Source organism: Capra hircus, chromosome 10 (assembly GCF_001704415.2).
Source record: "Capra hircus breed San Clemente chromosome 10, ASM170441v1, whole genome shotgun sequence".
In the NCBI taxonomy this organism is placed as follows: domain Eukaryota; kingdom Metazoa; phylum Chordata; class Mammalia; order Artiodactyla; family Bovidae; genus Capra; species Capra hircus.
In genome coordinates this window covers 10,219,263-10,237,359 of record NC_030817.1, presented here as the reverse complement: position 1 = coordinate 10,237,359, position 18,097 = coordinate 10,219,263, and the positions used below count along the sequence as shown (strand labels likewise).

Genomic DNA, 18,097 nt, shown 5'->3' with positions numbered 1-18,097 from the left:
ACAAAAAATGTCACTTTCTTATGGCCTTACATAGCCACAGAGAATAGAGAAAAGTCAAAGAAATTATCCAGATTTATACTTGGGACATAAAGTCCTTGAAAAGGCTGTCACTCCTGCTATTCCTCAACTCACATTGCCTGCCGAATTTTCTTGTGTACAATTACAACAATTTTTGGGTCATGTTAATTGGGCCTGACCCAAATCACTACTGATATGTTGGCTCCTTTTTTCAAATTATTAAAACAATTAAAATCACCCTCAGCTTCTATTCTCAAAACACCCAAGTTGGATACAACGTTATCTACTATTAATGCCCATTTAATCTCCCAATTTGTAGATCGTCTTCCTCACTCATTCTCCGTTGAGGCTGGCCTTACTACCTGAGTGCCCTTTTGCATCCACAGTTCTTTTCTCCAAAGACACTCAAAAAATATATGTATTAGAATGGTTATATTCCTCTCATTTTTCAGGCCGTAATGTACTACCAGATATGCAGATAATACCACCCTTACGGCAGAGAGTGAAGAAGAACTAAAGAGCCTCTTGATGAAAGTGAAAGAGGAGAGTTAAAACGTTGGCTTAAAACTCAACATTCAAAAAACTAAGATCATGGTATCTGGTCCCATCACTCCATTGCAAATAGATGGGGAAACAATGGAAACAGTGAGAGACTTTATTTTGGGGGGCTCCATCATTACTGCAGATGGTGACTGCAGTCATGAAATTAAAAGACGCTTACTCCTTGAAAGAAAAGCTATGACCAACCTAGACAGCATATTAAAAAGCAGAGACATTACTTTGCCAACAAAGGTCTGGTTGTCAAATCAAAGTTATGGCTTTTCCAGTGGTCATGTATGAATGTGAGAGTTGGACTATAAAGAAAGCTGAACTCTGAAGAATTGATGCTTTTGAACTGTGGTGTTGGAGAAGACTCTTGAGAGTCCCTTGGCCTGTGAAGAGATCCAACCTGTCTATCCTAAAGGAAATCAGTCCTGAATACTCATTGGAAAGACTGATGCTGAAGCTGAAACTCCAATACTTTGGCCACCTGATGCGAAGAGCTGACTCATTGGAAAAGAGTCTGATGCTGGGAAAGATTGAAGGTGGGAGGAGTAGGGGACGACAGGGGATGAAGATGGTTGGGTGATATCACTGACTCGATGGACATGACTTTGAGCAAACTCCAGGAGTTGGTGATGGACAGGGAAGCCTGGCATGCTGCAGTCTGTGGGGTTGAAAAGAGTCGGACACGACCGAGCGATTGAACTGACTGACAGCGTAGGAGAGAGAATGTTCCTTCCCTCAGTGTCTGTAAGGTCAGAGGCTGCTCAGAGGAAAAATGATCTCAGGTTCCGAGGGGTTGCTGATCTTGTTGACATACACACGACTGTTTCCTAGATAGCATGTCCATGGCATCAGGATGTCTGAGCGGGACGGTTTCACAGTCGATGCCCTGCTCTGCCGAGACTAGGCATCTTCTAGGATTATCTGAGCCCCAGATAACTCTGTCCCAAGCCCATCCTTCTCCCTCTCTGGGGTGTCTTATGTTTTCTTTGCCGGCTGTGTGTGTGCTCAGCTGTGTCTGACTGTGACTCCGTGGACTGTAGCCTGCCAGGCTCCTCTGTCCATGGGATTCTCCAGGTAAGAACACTGGAATGAGTTGCCATTTCCTTCTCCAGGGAATCTTCCCGACCCAGGGATCGAAACATCTTCTGGACTGCAGGCAGGTTCTTTACCATCTGAGCCACCAGAGAAGCCCATCCCTTGCAGGCTAGGAGGCTTCATTTTAGGTGATTTTGTCCTTCAGACACATTCAGTTACATTTTTAAAAACTTAACTTTTAATCAGAATAGTTTCAGATGTATAGAAAACTTGCAAAGGCAGTACAGAGTTCCCATTGCTGCACACCTGGTTTCCCCTGATGCGAATGTGTTCTTACGTTAATGAGGTACCCTTGTCACAGTGAAAGAACCAGCATGGATACATTATTGTTAGCTGCAGTTCCTAAGACTTCTCAGGTGGCGTTAGTGGCAAAGAACCGCCTGTTAATGCAGGAGATGTGAGAGATGTGGGTTCGATCCGTGGGTCGGGAAGATCCCCTGGAGAAGGAAATGACCACCCACTCCAGTATTCTTGCCTGGAGAATCCCATGGACAGAGGAGCCTGGTGGGCTACAGTCCATGGGGTCACAAAGAGTTGGAGACGACTGAAGCAGCTTAGCACAGCACATACTTCTTTCAGTTTTCCATAATTTTTACGTAATGCCCTTCTGGTCCAGCAGCCCACCCAGGACACCATATTGAATTTAACCTTATCTTACTTGGCTCCTCTTCCCTGTGAGAATTTCTTAGATCTTCCTTTTTTTTTTTTTGCTGTTGTTGTTTGTTACTTATTTTATTTTTTTGAGATGGAGATATTATTGAGGTAATATCTTGATAACTTGAGATGGAGATTTTTTGAGATATTATTTTATTTTTTTGAGAGGTATGGGCAGGGTATTTTGTAGAATCTCCCTAAATTAGGACTCATCTAATGTTTTTCTCATGATTAGATTGGGTTTTGTGAGGAAGATCACAGAGGTGAAGGGCACTCGCATCAGCTCGATCGATATGGCTTATCACTGAGGTTCAGGTTGACCTTGATCTCACCTGACCGAGGTCATGTTTGTCAGCTTGCTCCACTGAAAGTGCTCATTTTTTTCCCTTTCTGTACTGTACTCTGAGGAAGAAGCCTTTCTGTCTCTTTTGAGTCTCAAAGAAAAGAGCCTGTGTCTCCAGCAGTGATTGTTTAACAGAATTTTCCACAAGCAATTTATTATTTGTGGTGCAAGGAACATTGTTCAGTCACTCAGTCGTGTCCCACTCTTTGCAACACCATAGACTGCAGCACGCCAGGCTTCCCTGTCCTTCACTGTTTCCTGGAGTTTGTTCAAACTCATGTCCATTGAGTCGATGATGCCATCCAGCCATCTCATCCTCTTTCCCAGCATCAGGGTCTTTTCTAATGAGTTGGCTCTTCGCATCAGGTGGTCGAAGTATAGGAGCTTCATCTTCAGTATTAGTCCTTCTGATGAATATTCAAGGTGGATTTCCTTTAGGACTGACTGGTTTGGAACATCACAGAACAATATTTGGACCCATTTTCACGGGACTAGTGAAAGTGAAAGTTGCTCAGTCGTGTCCGACTCTACAGTCCATGGAATTCTGCAGGCCAGAATACTGGAGTGGGTAGCTGTTCCCTTCTCCAGGGGATCTTCCCAACCCTGGGATCGAACCTAGGCCTCCCACATTGCAGGTGGAATTCTTTAGCAGCTGAGCCACAAGGGAAGCCCAAAAGCTTAGTATCCTCTAAGCACAAGAAGATGCTTAAACCTCCCGCCTGGACAGGGACATGAACCCTGGACCCTCAGATTAAAAGTCTGATGCTCTACCAACAGAGCTACCCAGGCTCCTGAAGGCTCTTGTCTTGGAAAGAGAAGATGCTGCATTTGTCTTGTGCTGGGTGTAAGGAGGAAGGAAGCCTTCACTGGTAATGCTAAGCCCGTGTTACATTCGCGTTCCTCGTTCGACAGACATCAATGGACAAGCCTGCCAGGCTTGTGCCAGGCATTTCAGGGATCGGGGTGAGTAGAGGTGGAGGCTTATAGACCGTGTTTCCAATGAAGTAAAAATTATAAATTAAGCAAACCAGCTGTTGAATTATATTCTATCCTCCTGCCAAAAGAAATACTCTAGAGACGTCAAAAACTGCAAGTTGGCGAATATTGAAGGCAGCTGAATTTAATTATTATCACAAATGCTCGGGTGTTCTGTTGACGGTCATGTTTAGGTGAGTCATAAAGACATAGATAATTTACAAGTTACACATTTATTCCAAAATTTTAATTTTTCCTGTCTTGGATTCAGCAATATCTCCACTTGGGTTGTTTAATCAAGATTTTTTACATTTCTGCCTTGTTAAGAAGTGCCAAATTAGGTAATCCTTCTTAAGGCACTGAAGGTTTTAGATAGTTTTTTATTCCAAATCGTGGAAACCAGTTTGCTGAGGCTATAGCAATTTGAATTGCCAATAAATTTCTTAAAACACTAATTAAATTCAGAAATATACCACTAATATTATATAACATGTTCAAATATTGTGATAGGGTTGCATGTGGTAAATTGCATCTATTATAGAAAATATTACATATTTTAATTCATGACAAAATTGCTATTTTATATCATTTAAATTTTTCCTAAGAGTAATAACTATGTCAATTCGTGGATCTTCTTTCAAATTTCTCAATGTGGAGATATTATAAATAGAACTTAAAAGTAGTGGTTAGATATTCAATTTGTTAAAAATCTGTGTTCAATTAACAAAATACCCTGATCTATGATTTGCCAGAAGATAGGCTTTCTAACATTTGTTTTGAAAATGTTTATACATAGTCATGAAAATATTTTCATTTTCTTTTTCTAAATTCTTTATAGTTTATTAGAATCTCACTTTGTTGTCTATTTTATATCAGTTTCTTTCAGTTTGGAAAAAAAATCTCTGAAATTAAAAATACATAGTTTAATAGCTTTGGAAGTGGAATGTTATAGTAGATCTGTTTTGTTTCTTTTTTAAAAATAAGCAATGGATCATTTGTATTCATTCAAATGAATATAGATAGCACACATTCAAAATTAATTTCAATTTTGATGATTATTCACTTTTTATTTGGGAATATTATTTTACTGAATTCTCTCAGAACATCTTAGTCTTGTCTAAGCTGGATCTAGTTACTTTAAGGAGAATATATTCCATACCTCATTACATGCTAAATTTTGGTTTAGTGTCAAATTTCATGTTCCATCATGGTAGTCCATCTTTGGGCAGGTCCAGAAAACACCAAATTCCATCTCTGTAATCGTTCCAAAGAGCAGATAAGCCATTTCTCCCAGCAATAAGTTCCAACTATGTTCCACACAGCACAGATGCTTCTGGACTTTTGGTACAAATTTTGGCTGACTCATCTTCTTTGCCAGCTATGTTAGTGCTATTGGGCAAGCCTTTCAACTTGTTTTTTCCATCAGTCTCCTAAGTCAGTCCCTAAAACTGAAAGCTATTTTCTCAGTTTTTCAGTAAAGGCTAAACTTATTTTCACAACTGCTGTAAAACCCAGTGAAATACATAAATATTGACTTGTTTTCCTTTTCTTGTAGTTCAGCGATACATGTAATGAAGACACATTTCTTTAATATGAATTTTGATGCTTCTACAGCCTGACTGCACTGAGTGATAATAACTTTTAAAAGTTGTATATGTTTTCTTTTCTCAGTTTATTACTCATCAGATTCATGGCCTCATCTTGAATTTTCAGTCCTTAAGAATGTTCATTCACTTCATTATGTTTGTCTGCATTATATTTTTGTTTATTTTATCGCCTTAAATTGAAACCATTTGTACTAAACCTGAATATTTTCCATTGTTTTCTGTAAATACTTTGCTTTTATTGAGCCAAAAAGCATTATTATGCTTGGCAAGTTTTAGATACAGAGTGTCATTTTTTTAAAGAACATCACAGTAAGGGTCTCAATTGGAATCACTTATGTTTACTGAATATTATTGACTATACTTTATCCCTTTTTTTAGTGCTATAATTGCATTTGTATTTTTTCTGTGTGAGAATTATATTTTGTGATGTGTAGTTGTACCTTTATTTGGTAAAGAATATGAGGTTGTAGGCCCTGGAGGAGTATTCTTGCCTGGAGAATCCCATGGACAGAGGAGCCTGGTGGGTTACAGTCCATAGGGTCACGCAGAGCCGGACAGGACTGAAGTGACTTAGCACATGTGCATGCATGAGGTTGTAGCAACTTCATCTGATCTATTCATATTGTGAATTGATGAGAAAATTTTGCTAATTTGCATTTTTAAAATACCAATTACATTTTCATTAGAGAATATATAGTAAATTGTTCAGGAATTTTATGTGAGTCATCCTTGACAGAAATTTGCTCACATTTTTTGGTTCCTAGCTTAAAAATATTTAAGCAACATGCTGAGTTCCACTTTCATATATTTCATTTCTTTCATGATCTGAATGATCTACAGCATTAGGCAACAGAACTCAAAATATGTATAATTTAGCCACATTTTCATCTAAAATATGCATGTAAATAAATTTGAAAATAAAAGTTAACATTTTATGTATATTAAACATTTTTATTTTGAAGGACTCAAAATTATATCAAAATGAAAGGTGATATATACATTATAATGAATGAATATCAACTTTTAACAAAAATTAGTGAGAATATTTTAATATACTTTTTCTTAAAATTTAATTATATCACATTCAATATTTCATAAAAATAAAATGAGATGCATTTCCAGCATTCAATGTCCATATAGCTGCCAATGTAAAGAATCAATATCAAGCTTCATACATGTTATCTAAACCTATTTCCACAAATATAAGGGTAATATAAACTATTGAAAATTGCAAAATGCCATTTGCAACTGCTGTGAACATCTTGAAATTTGTGAGACTCTTCTAAACTGTGAATTGGAATAGGAAGTGCATCAGGAAAAAATACGGAGAAGGCACTGGCGACCCACTCCAGTACTCTTGCCTGGAAAATCCCATGGACAGAGGAGCCTGGTAGGCTGCAGTCCATGGGGTCGGGAAGAGTCGGACACAACTGAGTGACTTCACTTTCACTTTTCACTTTTCACTTTCTTGCATCGGAGAAGGAAATGGCACCCCACTCCAGTGTTCTTGCCTGGAGAATCCCAGGGATGGGGGAGCCTGGTGGGCTGCCGTCTATGGGGTCATACAGAGTCGGACACGACTGATGTGACTTAGCAGCAGCAGCAGCAGCAGCAGGAAAATATAGATGATTGTCATTACTGGGAAATGATAGTTTATGTGGAAAGAATCTGTCTTAGTCCCCCTTCAGACTGCTTTAACAAAATACCATTCATTGAGTGACTTATAAACAGCAGAAGTTTATTGTTCATAGTTCCGGAGGCTTAGAAGTCGAGATCAGGGTGCCAGCATGGCTGGGTTCTGGTGGGAGCTTTCTTGCAGACAAATGCCTTTCTGCTGTGTCCTCCTAAGGCAGGGGCTGTGCTGGGGAAGTGGAGCCTGGAGAGCGCAGGGAAGACCCAAACCTGGGCGCTTCCTCCATCTGGATGCTCTTGTGTCTTTTATCACGTCCTTTTATAATAAACTGGTGAGTGAAAGTCGCTCAGTCGTGTCTGACTTTTTGCGACCCCGTGGGCTATACAATCCATGGAATTCTCCAGGCCAGAATACTGGAGTGAGTAGCCTTTCCCTTCTCCAGGGGATCTTTCCAACCCTGGGATCAAATCCAGGTCTCCCGCATTGCAGGCCGATTCTTTACCAGCTGAGCCACCAGGGAAGCCCAATAGATGGATAGACAGAAGGTAAACAGCTTTCCTGAGTTCTGTGAGCTGCACTAGTGAATTAATCACACCTGAGGAGTGGGTGGAGCGAGCCTCTGACTTGCAGCTGATTGGTCAGAAGCACGGGTGGCCTGAGGTTGGTACCTGCAGTTGACGGCGAAGCAGTCCCCTGGGATGGAGCCCTTTCTCTGTGGATCCGGTGCCGCCTCCCGGGAGACAGTGTCTGAACTGAGGTCAGTTGTAGGATGCCCAGATGATGTCAGATAACGTCAGAGGACAGTGTGGTGTGGGGCAAAAGTCCGCATGTGTGTTGTCAGAAGCGTTGCGAGTGTGAGAGTAAAGGAGAAACACAGGGCTTCCTGGGGAAGGGGATGGTGGGCGCAGTGGTAAAGAATCTGCCCGCCAGTGCAGGAGATGTGGGTTCGATCCCTGGTCTGGGCAGATCCCATGTATGGCAGAGCAACTATAAGCCCAGGAACTGCAGTACTAAGCCCAAGTGCTGAAAGTACTGAGCTAGTGCTCTAGAGCTTGCGAGCCTCAACCACTGAAGCCCAAACACTGGTGCTCTGCAGCAAAAGAAGCCACCGAAATAAGCCCCTGCTCACTGCAACTACAGGAAAATCTAGCACAGCCAAAAATAAAATTACAAGCCTCATGGGCAGAAGAGCCTGGTGGGCGACAGTCCATGGAGTCACAAAGAGTTGGACATGACTGAATCGACGTAGCAGCAGCATATACACAAAAAAGGAGACGTGCGGAAGACAGACTGGGGTACTTGTTATACACAATGTTATTTTCCATGACACTTATCCCAATGTGTAATTCATTTTTAATTTTTATATTATCTGTTTACCATTTGTTTTCCTTTTGGGTGTTTGGGGGAGGTAATAAATCCTACCTCCTTTCTTCTCTGAGTTCCGAGTCCATTAAGAAATAAAACACTTAAGTCAGACAGGAATAAAAACATCAGCGTGGTTGCTGATGACACTGTCGCGACAATTCCACTTGTGCTGATGTTTATGACTCATTCAAAGAGAGATGCCTGAGTTTTCCTAAGTTCACCTTGGTCCTGGAAGGGTACTCACAATGCCTCATTCCCCACTTTTTCCAGAAGATACTGTAAGCATTTCCAGAGGTTAAAATAATTAATCGCAATATCTTTTAATGGAGGGATAAAAAGGCATGCGGTCTGCTGGGAGTAGAATTGCGAGGGGAAGACTTGAGCGTCGCTGCACCACCGTCTGGACTGGGTCGGAGCGGAGGCGCGTGCGGGGTCACTACGGGCTCTTTTCAGCGCGTTAGCCAGTGTTAGTTCAGCAACCTGGCAAGTTCTCCGGGTGAAATCTACAACTGGCCTGGGTCCCTGGATCGCAAGGAGAGCCGGAAGACGGAAGCAGACACTTCAGATCGGTAGGTGGCAGGTTTAATATGCATGGGGACTTAATCCGAGGTTTGAGTTGGGCGACCCCCAGACTGGAAGATTCCACACCCCACTGCCAGAATCTTCCAAGTTCATATCGCGGGCTTCACAAGGTACAGGTGTGTAGTCTGTCCAGGTGGCTTCTCAAGCCTTTCCTCTCTTTGAAGCTGCATCCTTGAAAACCGCAACCCGAGGGCGGAAGATACTCGGGTGGGGGTGAGTCCTCGATGAGGCGGGTCCTGCTAGTGGATCACCCGGTGGTCACGTCCTCCAGTGACCTCCTGTGACAGCCGGGTCCTTCTTTCTAGCATGTTGAGCTAGGGACAAGGGAGGTGATATTTAGGTCGAATGAGGGGGTTCACGGGGCGAGAGAATCACCCAGATTCCGGAGTCCTGAGCCTGCAGGCATCCGGAGATCTCTGGCTTAAAGGAGAGAGATGCCGGTTTTCACTCCTCTGGAAAAGACGGCTTGAGAGAGTTAGCCTCTTCGTGAGGTCGTCTGAGGTCACCAGGGGCCTTGAACTGGGAGACAAGAAGGGGGTGAACAAAATGGGGGGTAGCTTGGGATGAATATTCAGACCGAGTAGAAACTATGTGTGTTCCCCGAGCGCGGGTGCACACAGTCAGATTGATGCTTGAGTGAGGCTGTGGACAGGCAAGGATCAGCCCTGGCTGGGCCCTGGAGGTGGCCAGGAGGAGGTGAACCTGGCAGGGGAAGGTAAATTAAGTGAGGAGGTGTAGGAAGACAGGGGGGCCTCGGCTGGCATAGATATTCCCAAATAAAGCTCCATCCCTCAAGTAAAAGCAGTGTTACCTCTAATGAAATTGAGGACGCACAGAAGCCTGCAACTCACATGAAGGGTCCCTGCTGGTGACAAAAAGAGAGCAGCTTGTGCCCCAAGGGGAGCTGAATACAAGGCCTCTGCTAAAGCAAGGAGAGAAACTTGTCAGGCCTGGAGGCCAAACTGCCTTCCTGCAGAGCCTTAAGAAACACTGCTGCAAATCGAAGGTTGTGTGGAGTTTTAAGTGAATGCTCCGTGAAAGTGAAAGTGAAGTCGCTCAGTCATGTCCGACTCTTTGCGACCCCATGGACTGTAGCCTCCTGGGCTCCTTCATCAGTGGGATTTTCCAGGCAAGAGTCCTGGAGTGGGTTGCCATTTCTTTCTCCAGGAGATCTTCCCAACCCAGGGATTGAACCCGGGTCTCCCGCCTTGTAGGCAGATGCTTTACCATCTGAACCACCAGGGAGAATGCTCAGTAGGGTTTACTTAGAGGAGGACATCCCTGCAACGTGAACTGAAATGACCTAAATAAGGCTCAGGCAGTGGATTTCTATGTAAGCCAGTCTGTACACAGTCCTTATTTATTCATCCAGTTTTATACTGGATTCCATTTTTACTCAGGCTGTCATAGGAGATCGAAAATCCAACCACAGGGACAACGTGGCCTTCAAAAATGTAAGTAGTAGCCAAGCAAACAGTACGTGTCTTGTGCAGCTTGGCAGGGAAATAGGTACTGTTGCTGGCCAAAATCCTGGCCTTCTCTGCCCACTGAAACTGAATAAAAAAATACGGAGACAGAGCTTGGAGGAAATAGAAAGATGGCTTTAACTCTCTCCCGGCGGAGAGTGGAACACTGTAGGCTTGAGCCTCAAGAACTGTGCCCCCTTCCATGAGGAGTCTAGGGCTATATAAGATGAGGGCTCGCAGTCAGGAGTCGCTGATAAGAACAACAGTGATAGGACCTTGGTTTTTCCTCTTGCATTGTTTCAAAGGCAGTCATAGGTGGCATCAGTAACCCAGTAATTGAGACGGGCAGTTCTCGACCCTGTGGCCTTCTTTTTGATATGTAACTACAATGGGAAGGGTGTTGCCAGGGTGAACACCAGATACAGGATGTATTTAACATAGAGTCAAAGGAAAATAGATGTGAAGTGTACCTCCTGCAGAGTTAGGGCGCAGAAGAGCAAACTTCGTTACAGACGTGCAGAGTTAGGAGCAGTTAACGAAATGGCAACCCACTCCAGTATTCTTGCCTGGGGAATCCCATGGACAGAGGAGCCTGGCGGGCTACAGTCTATGGGGTCACAAAGAGTCGGACCTGACTGAGTGACTCAAACAAAGTAAAAAAAAAACAAAACACAACTAGGAATGTTCAGATCTGCTCGCTATTCTCTTTGTCATCTTTGTTCTCAGGAAAGGGGATGAAAAAAAATTCCTCTTTTTTTTTTTTTAAATTTCCTTTCCACTGCAACAGTAACAGCGTGTAAATATTTGTAAAATATTTCACCTTCTGAACCATTTAAAGACTAAGGGGTGACCTAAAATGTCAGTTTACTGGTTTTTTTTAAAGAAGAGTTGAGGGTTTAATTAATCCTGAGGTATCATCTGATTCTACCTTCTCTTTTTTCCATGTATGTGAACCATGGACTTCCAGATGTTCAAACTGGATTTAGAAAAGGCAGAGGAACCAGAGATCAAATTGCCAACATCCACTGGATCATCGAAAAAGCAAGAGAATTCCAGAAAAACATCTACTTATGCTTTATTGACTATGCCAAGGCCTTTGACTGTGTGGATCACAACAAACTGTGGAAAATTCTGAGATGGGAATACCATCTCAGATGAGAAATCTGTATGCAGGTCAGGAAGCAACAGTTAGAACTGGACATGGAACAGACTGGTTCAAAATTGAGAAAGGAGTACATCAAAGCTGTATATTATCACCCTGCTTATGTAACTTATATGGAGAGTACATCATGAGAAACACTGGGCTGGATGAAGCACAAGCTGGAATTAAGATTGCCGGGAGAAATATCAATAACCTCAGATATGCAGAGGACACCACCCTTATGGCAGAAAGCCAAGAAGAACTAAAGAGCCTCATGATGAAAGTGAAAGAGGAGAGTGAAAAAGCTGGCTTAAAACTCATCATTCAGAAAACTAAGATCATGGCATCTGGTCCCATCACTTCATGGGAAATAGATGGGGAAACAGCGGAAACAGGGACGTTACATTTTAGGGCTGCAAAATCACTGCAGAGGGTGACTGCAGTCATGAAATTAAAAGACACTTGCTCTTTGGAAGAAAAGCTATGACCAAACTAGACAGCATATTAAAAAGCAGAGACATTACTTTGCCAACAAAGGTCTGGTTGTCAAACATAGTCAAAGCTATGGTTTTTCCAGAAGTCATGTATGGACGTGAGAGTTGGACTATAAAGAAAGCTGAGTGCCAAAGAATCTATGCTTTTGAACTGTGGTGTTGGAGAAGACTCTTGAGAGTCCCTTGGACTGCAAGGAGATCCAACCAGTCCATCCTGAAGGAAATCAGTCATGAATGTTCATTGGAAGGACTGATGCTGAAGCTGACGCTCCAATACTTTGGCCACTGGATGCGAAGAACCTCATTTGAAAAGATCCTGATGCTGAGAAAGATTGAGGGCAGGAGGAGAAGGGGATGACAGAGGATGAGATGGTTTGGATGGCATCACTGACTTGATGCACATGAGTTTGAGTAAACTCTGGGTGTTGGTGATGGACAGGGAGGCCTGGCATGTTGCAGTCCATGGGGTTGCAAAGAGTTGGACATGACTGAGGGACTGAACTGACCTGATTTTATTTTTTAATTATTTAGTTTATCTTTGGTTGCACTGGTCTGCATTGCTGTGCATGGGCTTTCTCCAGTTGCAGGCAGTTGGGATGCGTCTCTTGTGGCGGCCTCTCTGCTGTGGAGCACAGGCTCTAGGTGTAGGGACCTCAGCCACTGTGGCTCCAGGGCCCCAGGGCGTGTGGGTTCCCATCCTTGTGGTGCAAGGGCGTTAGTGGCTCCGGGGCACACGGAAATCTCCCGGACCAGAGATCGAACCTGTGTCCCCTGCACGGGCAGGTGGATTCCCATCCACTGGACCACCAGGGCAGTCCCTTTAAAATTTTTTTATTTTATACTGGACTATGGCTGGTTAACCGTGTTGTGATCATTTCCGGTTGTCCACCTTGTCATTTCAGCAAAGATAACAGGCTCACAGCGGGGCAGAGTTTTGCTAAGGATATTAAGCCCTTGCTCACAGTCAGGCAGGCTCTGGTCATCTGAAGGCATTGCACTCTATTGGACTGGAATCTGGGGAATCTGTCCGTGGGGTTTATGTGACTGGTTGGGCAGCAGGGTCTCCGAGTCCTGGCTAAGTTGCTTCAGTCATGTCTGACTCTTTGCGACCCTCAGGACGAGCCCGCTAGGGCTCCGGGGTCCGTGGAATTCTCCAGGCAACAATCCTGGAGTGGGTTCCTGCTGGGGTCCAGCCCCGGTGGATCCAGGGTAATTCGAAGGTGGGGATGGAATCGGCGTCCTAGGAAAAAACTTATTGAATTACAGATATAGAGAGAGATTAGAAAATTAGCAGAGAAAAAGAGGCTGAATAACTTGGTTTACGTGGAATACCAATCACCACCTACGTAGGCCACAGGCATCTTTCCGTTCTCCCGAAGGAGAGGAGGCACTGAGGCCTCCCCTGTCCGATCTTAGAAGCCCAGGCAGAATTAGTGGGCTTGGTGAGTACCCACATACCAGATGGGAATTCAGCCGGAAAAATGGGGAGCAAGAAAGAAACGACATGGGGGAATCAGTCTTTCCAGAAACTGATCCGATTTATTTTTTAGGTTTGTTTATATACCTTTTGTTATACATAAGGAGGAATACAGAGTCATGTGGGGGTGAGCGAACCTGACCCTTGTCACAATCAGGTGCTTCATATAAAATTATACAAAGGTCTTATGGGTTTTACATCAGCTTCTGGTCATGAGGCCTGCTGACATTTTATGATCCTTTCTTTCTGATAACCAAAAAACTTATTTTTTCCAAGGGTGTTGTTTCTTAAACCAGGCGCCACCCTCTGAAGGTAGCAGATAAAGTTGCATTCCAATAGAATGAGGGTGTAGCGGGTTACAATCAAGAAAGGAACTTACTTAGCCTAAGGTTTAACATGATTAATCTTAAAGGTTAATACTTATTTTTCCTATATGCTAGTTATATTCATTATAAGGGCAAGGAATATGGAGATTTAGCAGCAAACATCAGCCCAACAAATGAAAACCCTTTACCAATGTTCCCCTTAAGATCTATTTAGTCTTAAGATAGTGATAAAGTTACATTTTTGCATAGAAAGGACACAGTGATTTATGACAAAGTACAGTGATTTATAACAAAAAAGAAAATTCATTAACTCAAAAGGTCTAGTATTGCTAACATCAAAAACTACTATATTTCCTTTTCTATATTCCAAATACATTGATTAATATATTCCCAGGTGCCTAAGGATATGGAGGCCTGGTGGCAATCATTGACTCAACAATGAGAAAAGCCCTATGCTAATTAAGACTTTCAAAATACTCCAAACTCTCTGTGCTATTTATGGTTGAGAGGTTGTCACACAAGCTAGTCTGTCAGCAGAGAGGTTTGACCTGAGACACCCTTGTCACACCCAGGGCAGGGAATTAGCAGTAATTATTGGCACAATAAATGAAAAACCCTTCACCAATATAATTCCTAATCAACCCACTATACTATACTAATAATTTTCTAACTTTTCAAAAGAGTCTGTATATAGAAAGTTTAAAGCATCTCATGCCTCTCAGTTGGGAGGCTGTAAACAATCCACATGTGGCCGGACGAACCCGCTCAGGCAGGCTAGAGGACCTTCAGAGGAGTTTGTAGGTCGAAACACTCTTGTCACGCCCAGGAATTTTTGTTAACTGGAGCTTCAAGTTAACTCCTTCTCTGAGAGAAATTGTGATGGGGGAGAGCCCCCCGTAAAGTCAGAGGTATAGGTGAGAGCATAAAACAGACTCTGGTTTTGGGGGTAGATGCTCGGGAACAGGGGGTTTCCTGAGGCTTGATTCTGCCTTTGTGTATGCTGAGCCTCCTTCCTCATGACCTTTGCCAAGGGCGGATTTCCTCATGCTGGCTCCCGGCAGGTTCCGTGCCCTCCTCCAGGGGATCTTCCCAACCCAGGGACTGAACCCTCAACTCTTATATCTCCTACATTGGCAGGTGAGTTCTTTACCACTAGCACCAGCTGGGCAGCAGGGTCTCTGAAGGTGCCCTCAAATCCCCCCAACCTCTTGTCTTGGGGGATTGTCTTGTCCTCTCCTTGCCTGACCCCGGGGAACACTCTGGAGGGCCCCAGGATGAGTGAATCCCATGCATGCACTCACTGCCCTGCAGCCTGGCCTCTGGCTGCCCTCTGTGGCCAGCTAGCTAGGATAACACAGAGACATTAGTGCTATTTCCTTTCCTTAGCCATCTCTCAGGAAGCATCCTTTGTATGCAGTGACACCGGGGCTGGGGCGGGGGGAGGGGAGAAAGGATTAGGTGGGGACCTTGGATTTGAGGAGGAGGAGGGTCAGTGCTTCCCTGGTGGCTCAGATGGTGAAGAATCTGCCTGTAGTGTGGGAGACCTGGGTTCCATCCCTGGGTTGGAAAGATCCTCTGGAGAAGGGAAGGGCTACCCACTCCAGTATTCTGGCCTGGAGAATCCCATGGACGGAGGAGCCTGGCGGGCTACGGTCCATGCAGTCGCAGAGTCGGACACGACTGAGTGACTAACACCTTCCAGGTCAGTGTGTCCGGCGATTGCTCAGCGGAGTCCTGGAGACTGACGGCCTTGCCTGCGCTTCTCACGACCGCTGCTCAGGCGGGAGCAGCCTCTTCAGGTTTTAACTCACTACCAAAGCCACAGCCTCACTCCTTCTCTGCCATGCTCTGGAGGCCTTTCAGCCTTTGGAAAGCTGCTTACCTACTGTGCGCCCCCTCCCCTTAAATAGGAAAGAAGGACACAGGAGTGATGCTGAAGGGAGAGTGTAAAGCAGTGATGTCCGTTTCCTTCCGAGTCAAGTTCGCACCCAGAGCTGGGCTCAGCACTGCCCATGGTGTTATTCAACAGATCTTCATTGATTGAAAGTAAATTTTCGGGTGAAAAAAAAAAAGATTGAGATTTCTGAACATGGTGGAGTATGTTTACCATTGATTCTTTGATCTCAGAGTAAAGAAAACAGAAAGGCAATTTTCCTCTAATATCAATCAGAATATTTTGAAGATGAAAGGGATCTTAGTGATTATTCGGTCTCCTGGCTGTTTTACAAATAGTTATTTAATGACTTATGTTTCTCACTGTCTGAAACTTGGTTCAGTAACATATACTCAAATATTTTGATTTTGGAGTTGAATATCTGTTGGATGGATACCCAAACAGCCCTTCCCTCAGATTTTCAGTTCCTTGCTCAGGCTTCCTGAATGTCTGGCTGTCGAGTGACTCATTCAGTTAGGAAACAGGTGGTGGTTTGGGGTCTTTATGCTTTAAACCTGAGTCTTGCCATGGGCCCCTGACTTCTGAAGCCAGTCCCTTGACAGTGAACAAAAAACTGCCCAAGGTTCAGATTTACAAACATGAGTTTTGCCAGGGCTGTTGTGATGAATGCAATTAAAAACACCACACAAGGCCCCCCTTCCCCTTTTAAAGTGCTATTACATGCTACAGCCTCTTAAGTAATTTAGATAACCTAGGATGTTAATAACAAAGGTCCATGCTCTGAAATGAGACACAGCAAAGAGGTGCAGGACTGTGGTTCAGCTCCAGCCGGTATTAAGGCGTGAAGGCGGCAGACATCTGTGAGGCTCGAGGAATGCCACCCAAGCTTCACCGCGGCTTGAACTGTGTTCCACGCATAGTAGGTTCCTCATGAACACTTGTTGAATGATGAATGCGTGTGTCTCTGAAAGAGAGGGTGCTTAAATGCTTTTAAATAATAAGCTAAAAGATATATCAGAACAAGTCACCTTTTGCTCTGCTTGGGTGCACGTTAAGCCACTTCAGTTGTGTCTGACTCTTTGCAATCGTATGGACTGTAACCCACCAGGCTCCTCTATGCAAGGGATTCTCCAGGCAAGAACACTGGAGTGGGTTGCCATGCCCTCCTCCACGGGATCTTCCCGACCCAGGGATCGAACCTGCATCTCTTATGTCTCCTGCACTGGCAGGTGGGTTCTTGATCACTGACGCCACCATACTCAGATGACATGTGTGCATGGCAGGCACTTAACACATGATGTGTATGCTAATTATATGTGTGTGTGTGTGTGTGTATAATGCTGTTGTTGCAAAGCGATGCTGCTACTGAGGTTACTCATCCACCCAACACATATTTTGTATCCACTTTGTGTCCAGTTGGAGTTGCAGCTATCAGCATCTGATAACAGTGGAAAGCCTATGGACTTTGAAATCAGACACACCTGGGTCTGAATCCCAGCTGTTTTCTTTACCCTCTCCAGTGTGAACTTGGGCGTGCTGACTTCTCTGAGCCTCAGTTTCCTCAGAGAAGGCAATGGCACCCCACTCTAGTACTCTTGCCTGGAAAATCTCATGGAGGGAGGAGCTTGGTAGGCTGCAGACCATGGGGTCTTGAAGAGTCGGACACGACTGAGCGACTTCACTTTCACTTTTCACTTTCATGCATTGAAGAAGGAAACGGCAACCCACTCCAGTGTTCTTGCCTGGAGAATCCTAGGGACAGGGGAGCCTGGTGGGCTGCTGTCTACGGGGTCGCACAGAGTCGGGCACGACTGAAGCAACTTAGCAGCAGCAGCAGTTTTCTCATCTGTAATGTGGGTATTTTAGTAGCATCCTTGAAAGTAGGGTTGTTAAGAAGATTAAAGGAAGTAATGAGCATCTGTTAAGTTTAGAGAGTCACAGAATGTGGTCAGCGTAGGGTTTTCCCGCAGAGGCGGTTCAGATGGTATGGCCTTTCACCACCAGAGGGCAGCATAACCACAGTGTTTGGAACTCACCTTTCTCCCCACACAGAGGGCTCAGCGTTGGACAGTGTTACCCTCCTACCGTGAGTAAAAGCAACATTTAAAGGCCTAAGAAGCTTCGCACAATGTTTTAAACGTGGCAGGTTCTAACCTCCAGGCTTCTGTTCAACTGGATATCAATAGGAATGATCAATTAAGTATTCCATATCCCAGATGTTGAGAATATTTTTGCCATTAAGACTCAGCTAGAGCCGGCTTTTTGAGTCTTAAAAATTAGGCCAAGTTTATCTAAAAGCATCAGGCTGTTTGTGGGTATATCCAGAGCTTTATGGAGAGTTGGTCCTGCTGTTCAGCCTCCTGGCAGTCATGTGAAAAAGCAAATTCTTTACTCTGTGTGGGACAGTCTTTTCTTCAACAAATATGTATTGAGGACCTACTATGCACTAGATGCTGATCTAGGTGTCAAATATTCAGC

The 18,097-nt window shown here is 44.1% G+C and overlaps 1 non-coding gene across 1 annotated transcript; it reads right to left on the bottom strand.

Moving 5' to 3' along the window:
* TRNAK-UUU lies at positions 3,376–3,448 on the bottom strand. The gene has a single exon. It is a non-coding gene; the product is annotated as a tRNA-Lys (tRNA).